The 23,904-nt window shown below is 34.5% G+C and overlaps 1 protein-coding gene across 2 annotated transcripts in view; it reads right to left on the bottom strand.

Annotated features, from left to right (window-relative positions):
* GRID2 (glutamate ionotropic receptor delta type subunit 2) overlaps positions 1-23,904 on the bottom strand; it is a 1,439,737-nt gene that overhangs the window by 915,390 nt on the left and 500,443 nt on the right. The window lies entirely within an intron of this gene.

Raw genomic sequence — 23,904 nt, 5'->3', positions numbered from 1 at the left:
TAATAGTTGTGGCAGATCTACCTTAATGAACAGATAAGAGACACTTACAATTTCCACACTATGTAAATACTTAAACCAAGTATGTTTTCTTAAATACGTTAAATGATTTCTTCTTAGCTCTCCATCAAATTCTACTGAGGCTATAAAGTTAAGTAATTCTATTAAGAATAATTTTTATCTACTTATCAAGTGCAAATATAGTCCACAAAATTCTACAGTAAAATCATTATGAATTCTGAATGAATTTAATTCAAAATTAATAAAATATATGACTTTAGTCAAATTAGTGACTCTATCAGTGTCTTCAGTAGCAAAATGAAAGTGGATTTGAAAACTGAAAAAAATCAGAACAGTCTAATTTTGATTTCAGCAGCTCAAATATACTTTTGGTTTTTATTTAGATTATAGTTCTTAGTCAACACCACCAATTACCTGAGGTGTAGATGCAGTTTCCCAAGTCTCTTGATTGGAGATTCAAGATTAATAAACATGTCATGAATTTTAAAAATCTGAGTATTTAATAGGAACTCCTAGATATTTGCCAATCCCATAATTTGAGAAAATGTTTCTACTTATTGACACCATTTGAAGTTGCCTATCAAATTTGGCTATTTATCTATAGGTCCAAATTGAACAAATGTCTTGACAACATACTTCTAAAGTTTTACAAGGAAAGAAAACTACAATTCACCAAATCAAACCCTACGTTAAGCATTTTGAAAAATGAAATAAATGAAAATATAATTTCTTCTGATTAAAAATTACAATGATTTTATTTATTCACTCATACATTAATTCATTATTTTTTTGGACTCATTGAGCACCTACACTATTCTATACTGTCTCAAGGGCAACAGATAGAAAGATTAAGTGAGATTCAATGCCATTAAAAAATTATCAGAACTGTAGCTTTCTTAGGTTGTGATAAATTAATATGTAAGACAAAATGAAAAAAGCTATTCAGGGAGCAGTCACATCACTAAGATAGGACATTCCTGACTTTGTTCTCTCTTACGAGAATAACTAACAAGTATTAAAGGAAAAAAAAACAAAAACAAAACACCACTGAGAGAATCCTAGAACACGGTGATGAGGCCAAAGCAACAATTTTACCACAGAGACCAAGGCAGACTGCATTAGGTAAGAGAAAAGACTACATGTTGACCTCATTACCCTTCTCGCAAGCCAGCACAATAGCACCTGGAATAGTTTCTACTGTATCTCCAGTCACTCCAGCAAGAAAAGAGAACTCAGGAGGACAATCAATCTTACAAACACTGAAGCACTTTGTGGAGGTCCTTACTCTGATCTAACACCCTATAGATTGCAGAGGAGGTTGCAGGGCTCAACCACCAGGAATCTGACTATGATGGAGTAGCAGGGAGGGGCTTGCATCGACAGCACATGTATCTTGGGAAACCAACTCCATAATTACAGTGCTAAAGTAGTAATCCCAACCAGCAGTTTTGCTCATATGGAGAATGAAGGATATATTCTGACCAGGGAACTCAGTGGATTGCAGATCTGTAGGACTGCAATTATCAAATTAAAATTTTTGCTGGACCTAGCCCAGGAAAGAAACAGAGTTACAGCTGTACCAACTGTGGAGTATCTTATGGCCCCATATGAGCAGGAGGGCTGGTGACAACTCCTGGAGACTGGTGATCCAGTGGCATTTGAAGTGACAAGCAGGCAGGTAGTCCTGATTGCCCCAGAGTAAAGTCAGTACTGTGTATGGAAGATTCCCATGCTATACAAAGGCACAGGGCTTAATTCATAGCCAGGCCTGAAAGCAGCTCCTGTTCCTTCCAACTGGACACCTGTTTAATAAATTGAGAGTAGTCTGGAGAAGCCCCCTCCATCTGCCCTAGTAAAAGAGCTGCAACATAGTCCTACCCACTATGAAGCTTCCAGCCCCAGTGGGCCAGAAGAGCTGACAACAACTCTTGGAAGCTGTGTGGCTCCATAGTGCTGAACCCTACAGAGAAGCAGCAGAGCCTATAGTTTGGAAAGCAGTACGAGTGGCTCTTCTTGGTCAGGAAATTTGAAGTATGGGCCAGCTTCAGTCAGGCCAACAAACAAGAGATTTACCAGCTTTAGAGCAGCTTCTCCCACTGTGCCTGGGTAGGGAATTTAATTCACACCCCTGCTCATTACTGAATACAACTTTCAGCCTATCTAAACAGGGAACCAAGCCAAAGCACATGGGAAGCCATGTAGCCCATTCAAAACCCAAGCACAGCAACACTTTAACAGAAAACACAGCCCGTAGCTTCCTCTACAAGTTGCCTCACCTAATCAGGGAATTCAGTGTACACTCTGACATAATTCAAGTTCCCAAACTCGGATCTATATAGGCCTGGGTCCTATCTTACTGCCCTGCCAGGGCAGGGAAGCTAATGCATAGCCTCATCCATTATTGAATAAAATACCCAGTCCTGATCATCCATTAAGCCTAATCAAAGAATCAAGGTAACAATGGAAACCATCCTACAGCCTCATTTGTGTAGGAAGCCAAGCCAAAAGTCCAATCCCAGTGTTCTCAGCCAGAAATACCCCTCCATCTCCATTCTCAGAGCTCAAACATTTGCTTTTTTTTTTTTCAAACATTTGCTTAACCCCAAAAGAGATCATTCTAGCAGGTCCCACATACCAAAGGAATATTGCCAGCAGCTGCATCTAGAATTCCAAGTTGAGCTGATTGATAAAAAATTGTCTTTGCCATAGAAAACCTCTTAAGACTGGAAGATGAACCTGATTACTCAAATGTACAGATGTCAATGTAAGGAATCAGAATCACAAATAATCAAATAAATGTGAGACCACCAAAGGAAACTAATAAAGTCCCAGTCACTGATCTTAAAGAAATGGAGATCCAAAACTGTCAAAGAATTCAAAATAGTCTTCTTAAGGAAATATGATGAACTACAAAAATAGACAACAAAGCAAAAACAAACAAACAAACAAAAAACAATGCATGAATAAAGTTTAAAAATTATATAAGGAAATAGTAACCATAAAAAAACACGAAATATAAATCCTAGAGTTTAAAAAATACAATAACTGAGCTGAATAATCTAAGAGTTTCAAAAGCAGGCTCAATCTTGCAGAAGAAAGAATCGGTGACGTAGAGGAGAGGATATTGTAAATTATTTGGTCAGAGAAGCCAAAAGAATAAAGAATGAACAAAAGTTCATTCTCTTGGAAAAGAAGGAAGCCTAAGGGAATTATGGAACACAATGAAAATGAACAATATTCACATTATGAGAATTTGAAAAGAAGATAAGAAAGAAAAAGGGAAAGAAACTATATTTAAAGCAATAATTACTGAAAACTTCCCCAACCTGGGGGAGGGAAATAGACATCCAAATCCATGAAACCCAAAGATTCCCAAATAGGTTGAATCAGGATAGGGTTTCACCAAGACAAATTATAATTACATTGGCAAATTCAAAGAAAAAAAAATTTTAAGAGTAGCTAGAGAAGAGAGGGAAATTACATACAAAAAAATCTACATAAGAATATTGAGGGATGAATGGATAAAGAAGATGCGGTTTATGTATACAATGGAATATTACTCAGCCATTAGAAATGACAAATACCTACCATTTGCTTCAATGTGGATGGAACTGGAGGGTATTATGCTGAGTGAAATAAGTCAATCGGATAAGGACAAACATTTTATGTTCTCATTCATTTGGGGAATATAAAAAGTAGTGAAAGGGAATAAAGGGGAAAGGAGAAAAAATAAGTGGGAAATATCAGAAAGGGAGACAGAACATGAAGACTCCTAACTCTGGGAAATGAACTAGTGGTGGTGGAAGGGGAGGAGGGTGGGGGGTGGGGGTGAATGGGTGATGGGCACTGAGGGGGGCACTTGACGGGATGAGCACTGGGTGTTATTCTGTATGTTGGCAAATTAAACACCAATAAAAAATAAATTTATTATTAAAAAAAAGAATATTGAGGGATTTCTCAAAAGAAACTTTCAAGCTAGGAGAAAATGGATAACATATTTAAAACATTAAAAGAAAATACACTCAACAAAGAAATATCCAGCAACACTCCTCTGCAGAAATGAAGGGAGAATAAAGACTTTCATGAACAAAGAGTGTTCATTACTACTAGACTTGCCTTACAAAGAATGCTTTTACTTCCTTAGGTGTAAATATAAGAATATAATTAACATTATAAAAAATTAAAAAGCATAAATATCATGGACAATTGTAAGTATATAGTCATAGTTAGATTCTGCAATGTTGTCAAAGTGACGGATAACTTACAACTCTAGTTTAAAAGTAAAAAAAATAGATCACAGCAAAAGTAAATATAGCTACAATAATCCGTTATTAGATACATAATATAAGAAAACATGTGACTGTAACAAAAATGTGAGGAGGAGGAGAAGTAAAAATATAAAATTTATTATTCTATGGAAATTATCAGTTTAAAATATGGTGCTATAAGTTTAAGATATTATATGTAAGCTTCATGATCACCATATGGGAAAATCCTGTAGTAATTACAAAAATGAAAAGTCAAAGGGATAATAAAAAAAGTCATAGTGTACTGATACAAAGAAACAGCAGAATAAGAAACACGAAACAATGGATCAATAAATCAACCAGAAAACAATTAACACAATGGCAATAGTAAGTCCTTACTTGTCAATAATTATGTTAAACAGAAATGGATTCGATTTTGCAATTTAAAGACACAGAATCATTAAATGGGTTAAAAAAAAAGAGCAAACAATATGTTGCCTATATAAGACTTGCTTTAATCTTAAAGACACAAATTATCTGAAAGTAAACAGATGGAAAAAGACATTTCAAGCAAATGGTAATAAAAAGATGAGTGTAGCTATACTTACATCAGAAAAAAACAGACTTTAAACTAAAAATGGTAAAAAGAAACAGAAGTTATTATATAATGATAAAAATGTGCATACATCAAGAAGATAAAGCAACTGTAAATATTAATGCACCGAACATTAGATCATCCATATATATATATATATATAAATATTTGCACAAATATATTTTAAAAAGTTAACAGAGCTAAAAGGAGAAATAAACGGTAATGCAAAAATAATTGAGGATTTTAATGCTCCATTCTCAATAATAGATAGATCATCCAGAGAAACAATAGTAAACAGAAGACTTGAAAAACTATAAACCAAATGGACCTAACAGATATAATAGAATGTTCTACCCAAGAAAAGCAGAATACACGTTCTTCTCAAGTACATATGGAATATTCCCTGGGATAGATCATATGTTAGGTCACAGAACATGTCTTAGGAAATTAAAGAAAACTGAAATCGTATCCAGTACTTTTTCTGACAACGGTGGCACAAAACTACAAATCAACAACAGTGAAAAATTAGAAAATTCACAAAAACATAGAAATTAAGCAACACTCACCCGAACAACCAATGGATCAAGAAAAAAAATAAAGGAAAAAAGAAATAAGTTTCTTGAGATAAATGAAAATATTCCAGAACTTATGGAATACAGTAAAAGCAATTCTAAGAGGGAAGGTCATAAAAATAATCACCTACATTAAGAAAAAAGGCCTCCAAATGAACAACCTAACTCTACACCTTAAGAAACTGAAAGAAAAGGATAACCTGAGCCAAAAGTTAACAGAAGAAGGAAAAACTAATAAAGATTAGAGCTGAAATACATGAAACAAAAAAGAGAAAAACAATGGAAAAGATGAATTCAACTGAGAATAGGTTTTTTTAAAAGAGAAAAACAGCTGACAAACCCTTAGCTAGACTAACCAAGAGAAAAAGAGAAAGGATCCAAATCAACAAATTATATATGGTTACAATTAATAACACAGATATTCAAGGATCATAAGAGGTTACTATGAATAACTATATATCAACATACTAGGCCAACAAGAATAAACAGAACAATTAACTAGAAACACTCAAATTACCAAGATGGAATCAGGAAGAAAGAGAAAATGTGAATAGACTAATTACTAACAAGGAGATTGTATCAGTAATCAAAAATCTCCCAGTGAACAAAAGCTCAAGATTACATGTCTTGACTGCTGAATTTTATCAAATTATTTAAAAAAGAATTGAATTAACACCAATCTTTCTCAAGCTTTCCCCAAAAATCAGAGGGAATAATCCAAAACTCCTTTTAGAAGGCCAGCATAATCCTGATACCAAACCCAGAAAGTATTACTAGAAAAGAAAACTACAGGCCAATATTCCAGATTAATATAGATGCAAAATTTCTTAATAAATTACTAGCAATCAGAACATTAAAAGAATCATTACCATTATCATTAATTCTGGATGCAAAGATAGTAAGGAATTGCAAACCAATCATTGTGACTATAAGATATTAACAGAATGAAAGAGAAGAACCATGACCATTTCAGTAGATGCAGAAAAGTTATTTGACAAAATTCAGGATCCATTTGTGATAAAACACAACAAATTAGCCATAAAAGGAACATATCTCAACATAATAAAGGCTATGTATGATATGCTCATGGCTAATGCCATACTCGGTGGTAAAAGACTGAAAGTGTCTCCTTTAAGATCAGGAATAGGGCAGCCTGGGGGGTTCAGCAGTTTAGTGCTGCCTTCGGGCCAGGGCATGATCCTGGAGACCTGGGATCGAGTCCCATGTCAGCCTCCCTGCATGGAGCCTGCTTCTCCCTCTGCCTGTGTCTCTGCCTCTCTCTTTCTCTCTCTGTCTCTCATGAATAAATAAATAAAATCTTAAAAAAAAAAAAAGATCAGGAATAAGGCAAGGACACCCACCATCATAACTCCTACTTAACATAGTACTTGGCAGTCCTGGGTACAGCCATCAGGCAAGAATAGATAAAATGTATCAGACTTATAGGGAATAAGTAAAATTGTCTTTATTTGCAGATGATATGATCTTATATATAGAAAATCCTAAAAATTCTACCCCAAAACCCTGTTAATCTAATTAATCAATAGGCAAAGTTGCTGGATACAAGATTAACATACAAAAATCAGTAGCATTTCAATAAGCTAACAATGATTTCTCTGAAAAATAAATAAAGAAATTGATCCCATTTACAGTAGCATCAAAAGCAATAAAATACTTAGGAATATATTTAACTAAGAAAGTAAAAGATCTCTACTCTGAAAACAAAATATTAATGATAGAAATTGAAGAATAAAAGGGAAAGTATCCTACGTTCATGGATTGAATAATTAATATTGATAAAATGTCAATAGTACCAAAGCCATCTCTAGATTCAATGCAGTCCCTATCAAGATCCCAATGGTAAATTTTACTTAAGTATAAAAGACACTCCTACAATTTATGGAACCTCAAAAGATCCTGAATAGGCAGAGAAATTCTGAGAAAGAACAAAGCAGGATGCATCATACTTCCTGCTTTCAGACTATACTATACAGCTATAGTCATCAACACAGTATGGTATTGTCATAAAAACAGACAAATACAACAATGGAACAGAAATAAGACCCCAGAAAAAATTTGAGCAAATACAATCAAGTAATATTTGACAAGTAAGTCAAGAATACTGAATAGAAAACAGTGGCACTGAGATATTTGGAATGAGAGAGTGAAACTGTACCCAGACTTTATGCCACTCACAAAATTAACTCAAAATGGATTAAAGACTAAACATAAGATGTGGGACCATAAAACTCTTAGAAGAGAACATAGAAATAAAGCTCCTTGACATGAGTCTTGGTAATGATTTTTTGGATATGACATCTGAAGAACAAGCTACAAAATAAAAAAAATAAATAAATAAATATGTGGAACTACGTCAAGCGAAAACCCCATTTCCACACAAAAAGAACCATCAACAAATTTAAAAAAAATAGCCTACAAAATGGGAAAAAGTGTTTGTACATCATATATCCGGCAAAGGTTTCACATCCAAAATATATTTTTAAAAAATTCATATAACTCAACAGTATAAAACAAATAATGAAGGGTCTAAGTATATATTTCTTCAAAGATGATATACAGAAAGCCAATAAGTACATGAAAAGACATTCAACTTTACCAGTTATTAGGGAAATCCAAACTAAATCTACAATGACATACCATCTCACACCTCTTAGAATGGACAACATTAAAAAGATAAAAGAAAACAAACAATGGCAAAAATTGGAGAAAGGGGAATCCTCGTGCACTGTTGGAGGGATAGTAAATTGATAAAGTCACTATAAAACACAATATGAAGAACCTTCAAAAAATTAAAAACAGAACTACCATATGATCAACGATTTCCACTTCTCGGATATATCCAAAGCTGGGGGGTGGGGAGGGACACTAACTGGAAAAAAAAATATCTGCATCCCCATGTTTGTAGCAGCATTAAAATAGCCAACACATGGAAACAAGCTAAGTCTCCATCAATGGATGAGTGGCTAAAGATTTTTCTTACATATGTCCATTGTGATTATATAGATAGACCCCGAAGGCACTGTGCTAAGTGATGTAAGACAAAGAAAGACAAATCCTGTCTGATCTCACATATATGTGGGATCTAATAACATAACAAAACAGTAACAACAGCAGAAGAAAAACAACAAATTCATTAAAAAAATGATCAGACTTGTGGTTATCAGAGGCAGATCATGGTGGAAAGGAAGATTGAGAGAAGGTGGTCAAAGATATAAACTAACAGTTATAATATAGATGAGTACTAGAGGTGTAATATACAACATGTTGAGTGTGCTAACACTGATGTATAACAGATAGGAAAGTCGTTAAGAGAGTAAATCCTAAAAGTTCTCATCACAAAATAAATTTTCCCATTTTTCCTTTTCCTCTTATTTTTTGTATTTATATGAGAAAATGGATGTTAGCTGAACCTATTATGGTGATCATTTCATCGTATATGTAAATCAAACTATTACACGGTGTGCCTTAAACTTATATGCTGATATATGTCAATAAAACTGGAAAAATATAAGTAGAAAAAAAGCTATTTTGGCCATTAAAACAAAATCTGGCAGTGTGAAATTTCTATAGGGAGGGTACATGATTGTGTCCTGACCTGGAAAGGAGGTGGGAGCAGCAAAGAGCTTCGTGGTTGAAATGATATTCAAAGGGATTGGGATAGTATTTAACAAATAAAGACAGAAGGGGAATAGTAAAGAACACTAACTCTGTTGTTGTTTTTTTAAATCTCAGAAGACCTTTATTCTCTTAAAAAATTACTAGGAACTCCAAAAATATTCTCTCTGTGTGGGTTACATCTATTGATATTTATTGTGTTTACAATAATCTGAGAATTGGATAGGAGGATGGGCAAAATGGATGAAGAGGAGGTAGGAGATATAGGTTTCCAGTTATGGGATGAATAAGAAACAGGGATAAAGGTACAGAAAAGAGAATATAGTCAATGATATTATAATAGCATTGTACAGTGACACATGGTACTATACTTGTGGTGAGCACAGCCTAACGTATAGACTTGTCAAATTACAATGTTGTACACCTAAAAGTAATATAATATTGTGTTTCAACTGTACTTCAATAATATGAGAATAAAAATATATTTAACCTAACCCATTTAAAATTACAACATAAATTCACTATATATTAATAAAATCATGCATACATATGGAAAATGATGGTTTTCAGAAAAATAGAACAGTAGCACTGGTTTACAATTTTGTGACTTCTTTGATGCCTGATTTAACAGAAGACAACTGGATTTTTGTATCTGCATCTGTACTCAATTTGTTGAGAAATCTATTTTTTGAAGTATCTGATGATAGCCCAGAGTTACATAGGAAGATAGATGGAGAATAATATTTTAATATTTTTTTCAGATAGTTGTGGATATTTTTTGATGCTACATAGAAACTCCACAATTAGTACTTTCTTAGTATTTGGAATTTGGAATCTGAAACATATCAATGAACTCTGTTCAGTGAATTCACAGGGGTCCTCAGGCTACATTTTGAGAGTGTTTAGATTTAAAAGAAACTTTTCTGGATCCATTTAAGTGACTTCCAATTAAGTTTGTGTGAAGAACTGAGGTTGAGAAGCTCACCAATGTTGGTAAGAAAACAGAAGGTCTGGGCAGCCTGAGTGACTCAGTGGTTTAACACTGCCTTCAGCCCGTGGCATGATCCTGGAGACTAGGGATCAAGTCCCATGTTGGGCTCCTTGCATGGAGCCTGCTTCTCCCTCTGCCTGTGTCTCTGCCTCTCTCTCTCTCTCTCTCTCTCATTAATAAATAAATAAAATCTTAAAAAAAAAAAAAAAGAAAGAAAACAGAAGGTCCTTTCCTTCTTTTGATGATGTTCCATCTTCATTTTGTCTGTAGAATATTTCTTCAAGGCAGCAAAATGTCTGCTTTGGCTCCTTTTATCACATCCTATTTGGCAACATGGTGTCTATGTCTGGGTGGGGTGCTTTACTCACACTTATGTCTCTCATTTACATGAGAGAACTATCTATCTTAGCTCACTCACTATCTATCTTTATGTAGCCATATGCAAAACAATAGAGGATGATAAAGATCTGTACCAGTCTTTTTCATACCATGTCACACACAGCACATGATAGGTATGGAACATGTTGGTGAAAGCAGACAAGGCTGCAGAAGCCCAGAGGTGATTGGCCCCTAAGATTTGGCTATGCTAAGACCTACCTAGTTGGCAGGAGGACTGAAAAGATCATTGTCTTAGTATATTTGTAACCCACCCTCATGTCTAAGCACCCATACAAGCTCTGACTTGGATACAGCTGTTGCATGTGTTCATGTAGCTTAGTATCTGGCCATAGGATTAATTAAGGGCTAAACTTGTATTCTTCTAAACAAGCCATGGGACCCAAAAAAAGGTGCAGTGTTCTTCCTATAACAGGGTTATCTATTCTCTATCCATAAGCCCACAATGGATACCTTTTTATTCTAATTTCATAATGGCACTCGTTAGGCCAGTTGTGCCCTGGTTGTAAACTACTGATCACTGATCACTGATTTGGGCATATTGTTGTCTGTTAAGATACTTTAACTGAATTAGAAGAAAAAGCAAGAGTTTGTTTGCAAAGTATCTACATATCTGCCATGGAAATATTTCTTAAATGGCTGGATGTGGGTTACTACTTTCATATACTTTTTGTAACTATCATTTCATTATTGTTAATCATGTCCTGAATACACTGTTTCACATATATAAATTATCCGTTAATTAACCTATTTTGATATTTTACTACTTAAAAAAGAGCATTTCAAGGACTTTAAGACAGTTAAACGACTTTTTTTTCTTTTCTTTTTTCTCTTCTTTCTTCTTTTTAGGTTTTATTTATGTATTTGACACAGAGAGAGAGCACAAGAAGGGGGAGTGGCAGGCAGAAAGAGAGAGAAGTAGGAGCCTGATGCAGGGCTCCATCTCAAAATCCTGGTATCATGACCCTAGCCTAAAGCAGACACTTAACAGACTGAAACAACCAGGTGCCCCACAACCACCTCTTGATTTCAGCTCAGGTCATAATTTCAGGGTCATGGGATCATGTCCAGAGTTGGGCTCCATGCTCAGCAGGGAGTCTGCTTGGGCTTCTCTCTCTCCCTCTCCCTCTGCCCCTCCTCTCTACTCTTTCTCTCTCACTGACTAAATAATAAATAAATAAATAATCTGAAGGCAAAGAACAATGCTTATAGAGACATGTTAAAATTAATTCCTTACTCAATACAAACTCTTAACATTAATTTGTATAGCAGCCTATAAATAGATATGCCAGCAATTAACATAAAATAAAAGAGTAAATTTATTACATATAAACCCAGGGCTAACTGCTTGATATGGGACAAAGATAGAACTTTGAAGTGGGTCGGATAATTATACTTTTCTTTAGTTTTTCAAAAGAATAATTCATGGCTTTAAAATGCTATTAAATTTTGCAATAAAAAAATGAAACATTCTTCTTCAAAAATAAAAAACCCTTGACAAGAAACTAGGGCCCAAATGGAAGACTTTTTGCAGGAAAGAGTGTCATAGGTACTAGAAAAATGCCTGGCATAGGAACTGCTAGAAACAAACAAATAAAAACCACAAAAGAAAGTCAAGGCTTTTTCATTATAGAGGCTTAAATATTTTTGTATAATAAAGAAGATCATATTTTTTTCAAATGCAGAAAGAATGATAAACTTCAATAACTTATACCAAATTTGAGAACTTAGTAGTTTGTGCATTCTTTTTTTAATTTTTTTTATGATTTTATTTATTTATTCATGAGAGACACAGAGAGAGAAAGAGAGGCAGAGACACAGGCAGAGGGAGAAGCAGGCTCCATGTAGGAAGCCTGACATGGGACTCAATCCTGGGTCTCCAGGATCACTCCCCGGGCTGAAGGCGGTGCTAAACCACGGAGCCCCCCGGGATGCCTTAGTTTGTGCATTCTATTTAAAAAGGAAAATTAGGGACGCTTGGGTGGCTCAGCAGTTGAGTGTCTGTCTTTGGCTCAGGTCATGATCCCAGGGTCCTGGGGCTGAGTTCCACGTCGGGCTCCCTGCAAGGAGCCTGCTTCTCCCTCTGCCTATGTCTCTGCCTCTCTCTGTCTCTCATGAATAAATAAATAAAATTGAAAAAATTATTTAAAAATGAAAATTACCTGATGCTTAAGAAGACAAAAATATCTCCAACTACATCTTTCTTAGTTTCTGTGTCACACTTCTAAATTCCTGTTCACCCAGCTTACCCTTGATTATCTAGATCAGTTATTTTGGAGATGTTTCTTTTAATTCCATTTTCTAAGAATTACCAGCCTGAGGAATGAGTCCTTCTTATTAGTATTATCTATAGTACTGGTTATTAGCCACCATCATAAACACAGTACCTCTTCTTAACCAACAGTCTCTATCTCATTTTTATTGTCAGTGTTAGAGGGAAACACTGTTATGGCTGCTCCTATGAAAATAATCACATCTCTTCTATATTTTTGTTGGCCAATGATTTATTGTATCCATGGAAAGGCAAATAAATAAAAGAACTCAGAAAGAGTATCAGAGTTTATCTGGTCCACACATTTCTGGTCCAATAGACCACGTTGCAATCTTTCTGTGTGACTACGAATAGCTGCTTTTGCTTCTCAGAGCCTACTTCTCTATTCATAAAACTCAAAGATATTAGCTGACTTGTCCAAAAATACAGAGCCATTAAGTCACACAGTTTGGAGTAGAAACCGTGTCACAGAATAAGAATAGTAGTTGGCCAACATGTAGTATTTAAAAATATTACTTGTAGAGTCCACTTCTACTTCTAAATAAAATAAAATATCTGTCTTTTGTTTTGCAATTATATTGATGGGTCTTTTCCTTGTATGAGCTGAAAATACCTGAGAAAAATCCCTATGCTCTGTATAATCAAATGTGAATTTGAAGCTTTCAAAATACAATAGCCCGGGGAAAATATAAGGTTTCTGAATAAACAGAGCAGTGGGGGCACAGGGATGAGGAAAGATGAGATTCAATGATATGGTCCCGTCTTGGAGAAAGGGAACCAAAAAGAAACATGTTCATGCAGTGGCAAACATGACCAAAGGATTTTTAAGGACATAAAATTATAATATGCAAATGTCAAGGGATGTGTGTGTGTGGGGGTGGGGTGGGGCATGTGCTGCGATAAATGACAATCCCATTATTTACTACCAATCATATCATATCATAGATAATCTCCCAAGAAAATGCCATATTTTGGGGGTATGAAGGAACCAGGGTGATATACTCCAAAGTCAATGGAATGATAATGTATAGCTAGATGGTAAACATAAATCACAGCCACAATAGTAAACCCAAGATAAATCCTCTCTATTCAAATATTCTACACGATGTTGACCTTGGATTATGGAAGCAAAATGAAATCTGGATCAAACATGAATAATAATATGTACTTCATGTTATTGTTGTGAAGATAATATAGAAGATGAAGTTACTGAGAATTGTGCCACGTTTAGAATTCAATACATTCTTAATGCCTTTTAACAGATTTAGCAAATATTAATAAATCAACTATGTATGATGACCTTGTCACTGTTCTGGATGCTAGGTACTTAGAGGAAAAAAGAAAACATTTGTGCTTGCAAAGAAATTTTCTTTAACCATTTGAAATGCCAATTTTTTTCATTTCTCATATATTGTTAAAAATTCTTCTATGAAAAATCAGTTGCTAATCTTAATCATCATACCACTTAGCAATAGACAATTTCTTTTGTTCTCCTCATAGTTGTTTATTCTGCTTACAGACTTTATCTTAGAGTTCAAACATACACAATTCATAAAGGGTAAAGAGAAATCGATTCTACCCGTTCAAGGTATTTTCCACCCCATCCCACCTTCTTCAATACTTCCCTTCACAAAGTCTGCATTAAAAAGATCATTCAACTCCATACTTATTATCTTTACTGTTTGTGTATTAAAATCTTCCTACTTTTACCATTATTAATGACCATCTATTGATGTTCAATCTATCTTTTGAGAATATATTTTAAATCTTACAAATTGCCTATTATGTTTTACCAACTTCAGAATTCTTATAGTAATTGAGAGCTCTAAGTCTTTCTTGGTGTAGATTACATGCAGCTCTATTTTATATTATTCATGTTTTATTTTTCTAACAATAATATGTTTCTAGAGGTCAAGGTTCTGTTTCACTTTTTGTTTGTTTTTTATTTTTATTTTATTTTTTTTTTTATTTTTTTTTTTTTAAAGATTTTATTTATTTATTCATGATAGAGAGAGAGAGAGGCAGAGACACAGGCAGAGGGAGAAGCAGGCTCCATGCACCGGGAGCCTGACGTGGGATTCGATCCCGGGTCTCCAGGATCGCGCCCTGGGCCAAAGGCAGGCGCCAAACCGCTGCGCCACCCAGGGATCCCTTGTTTGTTTTTTAGGTTGAGTTCTCTTCCATCCTTTACTGTAACAGGATTATATTTTATATTGCTCCAATTTGTTAATTATCTATGATAAATGTTTTAGGTAATCAGAAAAAGGATAATAGAGACAATCTGTGCTTCCTACACATATCTGGGTTAAAGTCATGGCTTTTTTTTTTTTTTTTTTAGTCATGGCTTTATCATTTATTGTCTCTATGGCCTTTAAATAGTTGGTTAAATGTTTTAATCCTCAGTTTCATCACTTATAACATGGCATAATTATTGCTCTGTTAACAGATTTAGAAAAAAATAAACATTAAATTTAAAATAATTCCTAATATGCGGTTTATATTAGTGAGCCTTCAATTGATAATGACTCAAATTACTCTCTCCTGTTTCTTTAAGCATTCCTTCTTAACTATACCTTGGCCTTGAATCTACTTGACAACATACATCAGATCTCATGAATGCTCAAAAACTAATTCCTAACTGATTTTTCTTGGACTCATTTCTGTTATCTTTTTGTTATGGAGAAATTCATGATATGATCCCAGAAATTCAGTATATTTCAAAATATTTTCTGAGGAATGCCTCTCTTGAGAAGCCAAAAATAATTCATAGAAATACAATTATAAAACTGTTGCTATAGCTTGTACCTCTTAAAGATTAACATTGCACATCACATAAAGTCTCCTAGAAGTCCTATAACAAAGAACCAGATTAATTTTTCCAATTTCATAATCTTTCTATCTAAAATTGATCCAGTGGGAATGCAAACTGGTGCAGCCACTCTGGAAAACTATGGAATTTCCTCAAAAATTTAAAAATAGAACTACACTATGATCCAGCATGTGCACTACTAGGTATTTATCCAAAGAATTCAAAAATACCAATTCAAAGGGACACATGCACCCCAAAGTTTATAGCAGCAATATCAACAATAGCTAAATTATAGAAAAATGGAATGCCTGGGTGGCTCAGAGGTTTAGTGCCTGCCTTTGGCCCAGGTTGTGATCCTGGAGTCCCGGGATCAAGTCCCGCACCAGTTTCCCTGCATGGAGCCTGTTTCTCTCTCTGTCTGTGTCTCTGAATCTCTCTTTCTGTGTCTGTCATGAATAAATGAATAAAATACTTTAAAAATATTAAAAAATAATATATGGGAAGAGCCCAAATGTCCATCAACTTATCAATGGATAAAGAAGTGGTGTGTATATATGTATATATACACACACGCATACATACACAATGGAACATTACTCAGTCATCAAAAAGCATGAAATCTTGCTATTTGCAAAATTGTGGATGGAGCTAGAGAGTATCATACTAAGTGAAATAATTCAGAAAATGAAAAACAATACATGATTTCACTCATATGTGGAATTCAAGAAATAAAACAGATGAACATAGGGGAAAGAAGGATAAAAGAGAGGGAGGCAAACCATAAAGGATTCTTAACTGGAGAGAACAAAATGAGGGTTGATGGAGAGGAGTTAGGCAAGGGTTCATCAAAAGTGATGAACATTGACTGTTTTATGTAAATGATGAATCACTAAATTCTATCCCTGAAACCAATATTACCCTGTATGTTAACTAACTAGAATTTAAATAAAATGTTGAAACACACAAACACATAAATTAAAATAAAATAAAATCGATCCTGTAACTTTTATTGGGAATATCACATGGAAATTACTCATGGAAACAGTTTTACTCAGAACTCAAAATTTTGAAAAATTTGACCTTAGTTCCAGAACTTCCTAATGTTGCCTTGGGTATGTAATGTATGGAATCAAGTCATTAAGTATTATCTGATAACACAATCACTAGTAAAACTTATTTATTGAAAAGTAAATGAGACAATAACTCTAAGTAAGTAGAAGAGAATAAACAAGTATACACTTTTCCCTTTTAATCTCTTGGGATCTTTTATTTTCAGCTGTGTGGCCTTCCTTGAAAAAAAATATCTCCTTTCTGTTAGCCAAGATGATGCTTTCTACTAAAATAAATCAGAAATATTGATTTCTGTCTAGTTAGTTTATGAATATTCCCACTAGATTCATCTAAACCTATTCATCTGGGGCAGCCCCGGTGGCTCATTGGTTTAGTGCCGCCTGCAGCCCAGGGTGTGATCTTGGAGACTGGGGATCAAGTCCCACATCGGGCTCCCTTCATGGAGCCTGCTTCTCCCTTTACCTGTGTCTCTGCCTCTCACTCTCTGTGTCTGTCATGAATAAATATGAATAAATAAAATCTTAAAAAAAATAAACCTATTCATCTGTAATGATTACTTTGACCTGAGTTTGCAATAGGTTGTGGAGTTATACTGGTGTCAGGAAGTTTTCATGTCACATTTTATTTTTTGGCATTAGACTTGCACCTGTTAGACTGATAACATTAGGCTATACAGGAAAACAGTTTTTGCATTTTATTTATTTTCATGAGATTAAATAGGACATGTTTTCTCTCATAATAATTATAGTTGCTTCTAATTACATAAAGACCACATAAATAGAAATTCTGGTATTACTTTGAATAATTTATTAGAAGCAAATATATTCCCCACTAAACTTCATGTTCACTTTGGCCACTGCCTATAAATTAAACACACACACACACACACACGAATATTTCGTTTTTTATCTCCTTTCAAGTCAATGATATTAAAATTATTTAAAGGCTATTAATTTTTCTTTATTTTTGTAAGTTTTTCTACTGGGATTGTATACATTTTTGAGATTTCCACTTCATTTTATTGGTGTGATATTTTAATGACATTTTCTTAATTTATACCCGGTATCTAACTGGCATTAAATCAGGAAAGTGTAATTCAGCAGGAAATTTCTCTGTCTAGCTTTTTCTCTGTTTCTAACTCAAATCACCCTTAACTTCCTAAGCAGTGAAACATAAGGAACAGAGATAAAGTTTTTAAGTGACTGTTCATATTTTTAACCATCATGTAGCTTCAGTGCAGGACTGCCTTCACTTGAATACCAATTACATGATAATTCAAACAGGAAGCACAGCCTTTTCTATTTTGTGTGAGGAGGCATTATTTAATATTGCTTTTAGAGGGCCCTACTTGTGATTTTGTAAGGAAGAGACCCAACACATTTTGGAAGCTTATCACAATAGAATGATCTGTGTTTTTGGTATCAAATTTAATGCATACTGAAGTGAATGCTTCTAAAATTAAAAGAAAAAAATAAAGTCCAGTTTAGATGTCTCCAGGGTATTAAGAAGTTAAATAAAGTTCAGTTACCTCGTAATAAGATTTGGTTTAAATCTTTAAACATTTTTGAGAAATTTTAAAAATACAGAATGCACAAAAAATACTGTAAGATCTCTCTATAATAACATCCATAATTGCCAATGAAAACATTTTGCCAATTTACATTTACTTTATTATTCAAGAAATTAAACATTATGAATAAAATTGTTGACCCCTTTCTTCCATCTTTTTAAATAATATTTTCTCATTGGAGAAAGGCATCAACAATTATAATTTTAGTTTACTTCTTACTGTTGCTTTTGCTCTAGATATTTCTATACTGGAATTATTTGCAAGGAGTACTCATTGCTTTTGAAATTTAAAAACTATATACTATACAAATATCTGGTGTAAATTTTGTTGAATTAAGCTACTTAAACGTACCAATTTAAAAATACCTATTCTTGAACCACTCATAAATTTCACATCACCGTTCATAAATGTGTATTTGAATTTATCTTCCATTTCTTTATCACTGGTTAAGTCAAATCTACAAAACTTTATGCAGATTTCTACAAATAAATAGCTGTTTGTGACTAGGTATTTTACCTTTAGTGTATTCAATGCCAAAATCGATTTAGTATTGCATCTAGGTTATCCTGTTAAATTGAAATGTTAGACATCTAAACTGATATTAATAAAGTAGGAATTTGTACAATTTACAAAAAAGAAATTAATTACAATATGTAATAATTTTAATGAATATTTCAATAAAATTTTAATCTGAAGTAAATCCCTGTATACTGTTTCCTAAAACATCTAGTATAATGCAAAGGATGCATTCTGTATACAAATGAAGAAGTTTACATAGTAAAAGGAGACTTCAGAAGATATCACATCACCCACTATTTCTAGGATATTCACACAGATTCTGACCCTTCACTAAGCCAGAGGCTTTCTATAAATCCCCCCTTGCAGCCAGAATTACTCAAGTCTTGAATAACAAAACCTCAGAGATGCATAATTAATTGTGTTTCCTCACTCTCTTTCTGTTTGCTTGCATCAGTGTCTTGAACCATCTGGACTTGAGTTGAGTCAGTTCTGCCTGCTGGATTCTTTGAGAATTTTTAGGTTACCACTATCTTGATTAATTCTCTGACTTTCAGTTTAAACCTACAAAGATTAGAGCAATCCCCACACTCAATTCCTATTATCTCGTCATACCAAGTTCATAGAGTTGCCCTGGTACTTGGGGCCAACATATTAATTCTTAGTTTCTAGACATTCAATATATGCCAAATAAGCATCTGTGTTAAAAAGAAGCATTAATTAGAGTAAAAGTTGGAAGGAAATGTTCCTGTCATAGCAGTCTCCCTGCAAGACATTTAACCACAGAATTTCTTCATTCCCATGTCTCAGGGCTGTGGAAGAACCAAATGAGATGGACGCCTGGGTGGCTCAGTGGTTGAACCTCTGCCTTTGGATCAGGGCATGATCCCAGAGTCCCGGGATCCAGTCCCATACTGGGCTCCTGGCAGGAGTCTGCTTCTCCCTCTGCCTATGTGTCTGCCTCTCTCTCTCTGTGTCTTTCATGAATAAATAAATAGAATCTTTAAAAAACAAACAAAAAAACCAAGTGAGAATTGAATGTAAAAGTATTTTAACATGTAAAATAGTGTATCTTCTGTTGTTGTTTGTCATTTCTGTATCATTTCAAGACCATTACCATCTATAAAAAGAGAATGTAAATGGTATTACACAACTGGTAGTTAAGGCATCTAAAATTCCATTCATCTGAAAAATATCTGATACTTAGTAAAACAAAGCACACCATAATTCTCATAATTATTCATATATTATCAAAACTAGACACTCTTTTATCCTTTCTAATCATTATGGGATACTGAGAATTTGTAAGCTTATGCCAATTAAAAACTGCATTTAATTAGTACCAAGGATTACATACTGCAAAGAATGTGTGAATGGAAACTTTTTCAAAATCATAAGCATCTGGACAAAAAAATATATCTCTAATCCAATTAGTTTCTGTCAGCTACACTTTTATGATAATATCCTCTCCCATTTTAGATATTTCCCAACATAGCTTTAATATCATTTAAAAATTTACTTGCTATTTCTTTTTAAATAGTAAGAATTACCATTAATTAAATCTACTCCATATGCTAAGTGATTTACATATTTTAGTTTATTTCCATCTTATAGGCAAACGAATGGGATTTAATAGTTAGCCTAAGGTCACAGTTACTAAGTGAAGGAGCTGGGATTGTATCCTGCAGACCTGACTCTAATATTCACAATGTTAAACACTGTTCAGTATTCACAATGACCCTGTACACAAGCCCTTTATTTTAATACAGTGATTCTCAGAACTGGTTGCCCATTAGAGTCACCCAGGAGCTTTTAAAAACCTTCTAATGCCAGGACTCCTTTATCAGAGTATGGGACTTAATTTTTCTGTGGTGAAGATTTGTGAAATCTGAGCTTACAGTTTAAAACATTCCCAAGTGATTCTGATGCCCAAACACTGAGAATCTCAGATTTGGCCAAAATTGACCACTTTGTGGATGATTCTCTGAATAAACATCATCTTTCCAATCTTTGGAACTTTTGCTCATGCTAAAACAGTGAGTTGTCTAGTTGAAAAAGCAAAGGCTTTGGTGTTAAGACAGAAATAAATGGTTTTAAATCACTAACTTATCAGAGTGATCAGCTACATAACATAAGAATAGGATTCTTACACCATAAATTTATTTTAACAATGAGAGAAATAAGATGGATTTTGCAGAATTATTGTGAGGGATATAATAATGCATATAAAGTCACAGATATGATATATAGGTATTGTGCCTTCCAGATGCTTATGTAAGGAATATGCTTCAAATTTGTATTAGGATAGGGCAATTGTCCATAGGCAGAAACAAACTGAATATGTTCAGATATATCTTGGATCAGCGTCATGTGCATCTAACACACCTAGGAGGCACACAAAGAGTAAAGTAGCACTTCCAGGGAGGCTCTTCAGTTCTGGGTGGGGTGGTGATTCCAGTGGGATAAAATCTCATCAGGTTAATATAAGAAAAGATTCCTCTGACATCTGCATTTATTTGCTACTTAAAGCTAAATAAACAGCTAATAAGTCTGAGAGCAAGATCATGTGCAAGTAATACATCAAATCAATTGTCCACCAGAATAGGCAAACTGGCTCTTATTAAGTGGGCCTTCTGCTTGGAATGCCTTTTCTCATTCCACTTCAGACTGTCAAAATCATATCATCCTTCGCTAGTATGTCCCTCAGATGCCATTTTCCTTCTGAGATGCCTTCTGAACGCAAGGTAATAGAACTAATGACATTTCTGGTCTCTCTTACATCAGTTAACTAGAATACAAAATAGAAGGCAGAATCTGTATCATTAATTCACTCATGAGTTCTGGAAAGCATTTATTTATTTTTTTTTTTAAATTTTTTTTTTTTTTATTTATTTATAATAGTCACATAGAGAGAGAGAGAGAGAGAGGCAGAGACACAGGCAGAGGGAGAAGCAGGCTCCATGCACCGGGAGCCCGATGTGGGATTCGATCCCGGGTCTCCAGGATCGCGCCCTGGGCCAAAGGCAGGCGCCAAACCGCTGCGCCACCCAGGGATCCCTGGAAAGCATTTATTGAGCACTAATTACATGCTAGGCAGTTAGCTAGGATAACAAAAAGTTATCCTTGCCTCACATCAGTTTATAGTGTATTGGGAAAGGCAGACAAAAAACACAGTTGAATTTTTGTGTGATACCCAAAATAAAGAAATATGTTTAGATATAACATAAAAAGAACTTGATTATCAGTGTCTCACATGTAGATGAGTCAAAAAAATTACAGATAAATAAGTTTGATGTCAGTTTTGCATTGGGTGGTAGGGGCAGTGGGAGAGGGAGAAGCAGAGAGCCAGGGAGCCTGAGGAGGAGCTTAGTCCCAGGACCCCAGGATCATGACCTGAGCCAAAGGCAGACAATTAAAGGACTGAGCCCCTCAGGACCGGTAGTGGGATTTTTAATGCAACTAAATTAGAGATAGATAAATCTTCAGTAAAATGTACTTCTTAAAGAATATTACTATTAACATATTAAGATTGATTTTAGGCATGGATATGTTGATAAAATATTAGCAAGTAAAATATTTTTTTGTGTTGAAATGTAAAAACTTAAAGAAAATATCTTATACCTATCTTTATATAACATATTTGAAAATCAGTGTAGCATTTCCTTTGAAGATTGGAAATCTATATTTTTAACTAGTTGATATCAAGACTTCTCATTTATTTTTCTGAGGTTTAAAATAGTTTTCTTCTGGGGCCACCTGGGTGGTATAGTGGTTAAATGTCCAATCTTGGTTTTGGCTCAGGTCATGATATCAGGGTCATAGGATGAGCCCCACATTGGGCTCCATGATTAGCATGGAGTTTGCTTGAAATTCTTTCTCTCTCTCTCTCTCTCCTTCTGGCCCTTCCCCCCTTCAAATAAATAAATATATTTTAAAATAAATAAAATAAAATAGCTTTCTTCTAATATTCAGCAGGCTCATTTGATTAATTTTTATATTGGTCAGTCTTATTAATCAGATATATACTTTACATACACATATATACATATACAAGCTTACATAAATACTAAGCAAAATGATAGTACACTTATGTATCTTTGATGCTGATGACATATATTTTTGCACATAAAATACCAGAGTCATAATTCACATCATATTTATAAGAACATAATGGTTAAAAGGAGCAACTTTGAGAGGTTTCTGATCATCATTTTTATGCCAAACACTATATCGTGGGACATAAAAGGAATTAAAAGAGCCATTTCTGTCTTCTAGGAAATTCTGAATTGTTAAGAGTTAGTAGTAAGTGTATTGTGCTAGTTTCAAATACATTGTTTGTCACACCCAAATCGACTCTTCATTGTCTGCCCTTCAATAATTTAGAAGGGCTCTAAAAATATGTCTTTTTTGCCAACTTGCATGTTTTGAAAGCTTAGTAAGTAAATGGCACACAAGGGACAATGGAGGGAAGCAGGGTTTCTTTTTGGTCCTCGTGTGCTCTTATCATCAGAATCCACAGTGTTCAGTTTCTGCAGAGCTTGTTTCCTATTGCACATGATGGCTAGGAGCACCTAGCAACATGAAGCTTCCTTCAGCATCCTTCTGGTAGCTTTAAAATGAGTTCCAAGGCCTGGAACTTTTCTGTAGATAGCCTCCTCCAAATCCCCTTAGGAGACTTTGTAATGAGTGCTGCCTATGAGGTAACGAGTGCTCCCTGTGAACAGGTGACTCTAGCATCTCTGTGGGTTGCTCTGCCATAAATACCAATGTGCAACATTTTCTTGTGGATGGATTTCTGCATTAGATCATCAGATGACATTGCCAGTTAACTCTCTCTGGTGCTTCTTTGGATGGCTTTGCAGAGGAATGGTGTTAGGATCCTCCATATGGGTGGTATCTTCAGTGCCCCAGATGGAAGATTTGGAGCATAATATGCTCAGGTAGCACCTCAGTGACTTGTCCACCATCAAGTGAGTCATAGCTGAGTCTCAAATGAAGTCTGGATGTCAGTCCTGCTAGGGGTGAGGAAGTTCTTCCTTGGGCATAACACCTCAGCTCTAGAAAAAAAATGGCTCCTTTTTATTTCTACTTTCCTATATTTTATGGAGTTCTCTTTAATTATTATTAGCCAATCCTTCATTATTCCCATACTCTGTTATATCTATTTATTCTTTATATTAAACTTTCTATGTTCAAAATTGCTCTGTAGTT

The sequence above is a fragment of the Vulpes lagopus genome, chromosome 6 (genome assembly GCF_018345385.1).
Source record: "Vulpes lagopus strain Blue_001 chromosome 6, ASM1834538v1, whole genome shotgun sequence".
Lineage (NCBI taxonomy): Eukaryota > Metazoa > Chordata > Mammalia > Carnivora > Canidae > Vulpes > Vulpes lagopus.
The sequence above is the reverse complement of the archived record's forward strand: the minus strand, read 5'-3'. Positions and strand labels throughout refer to the sequence as shown.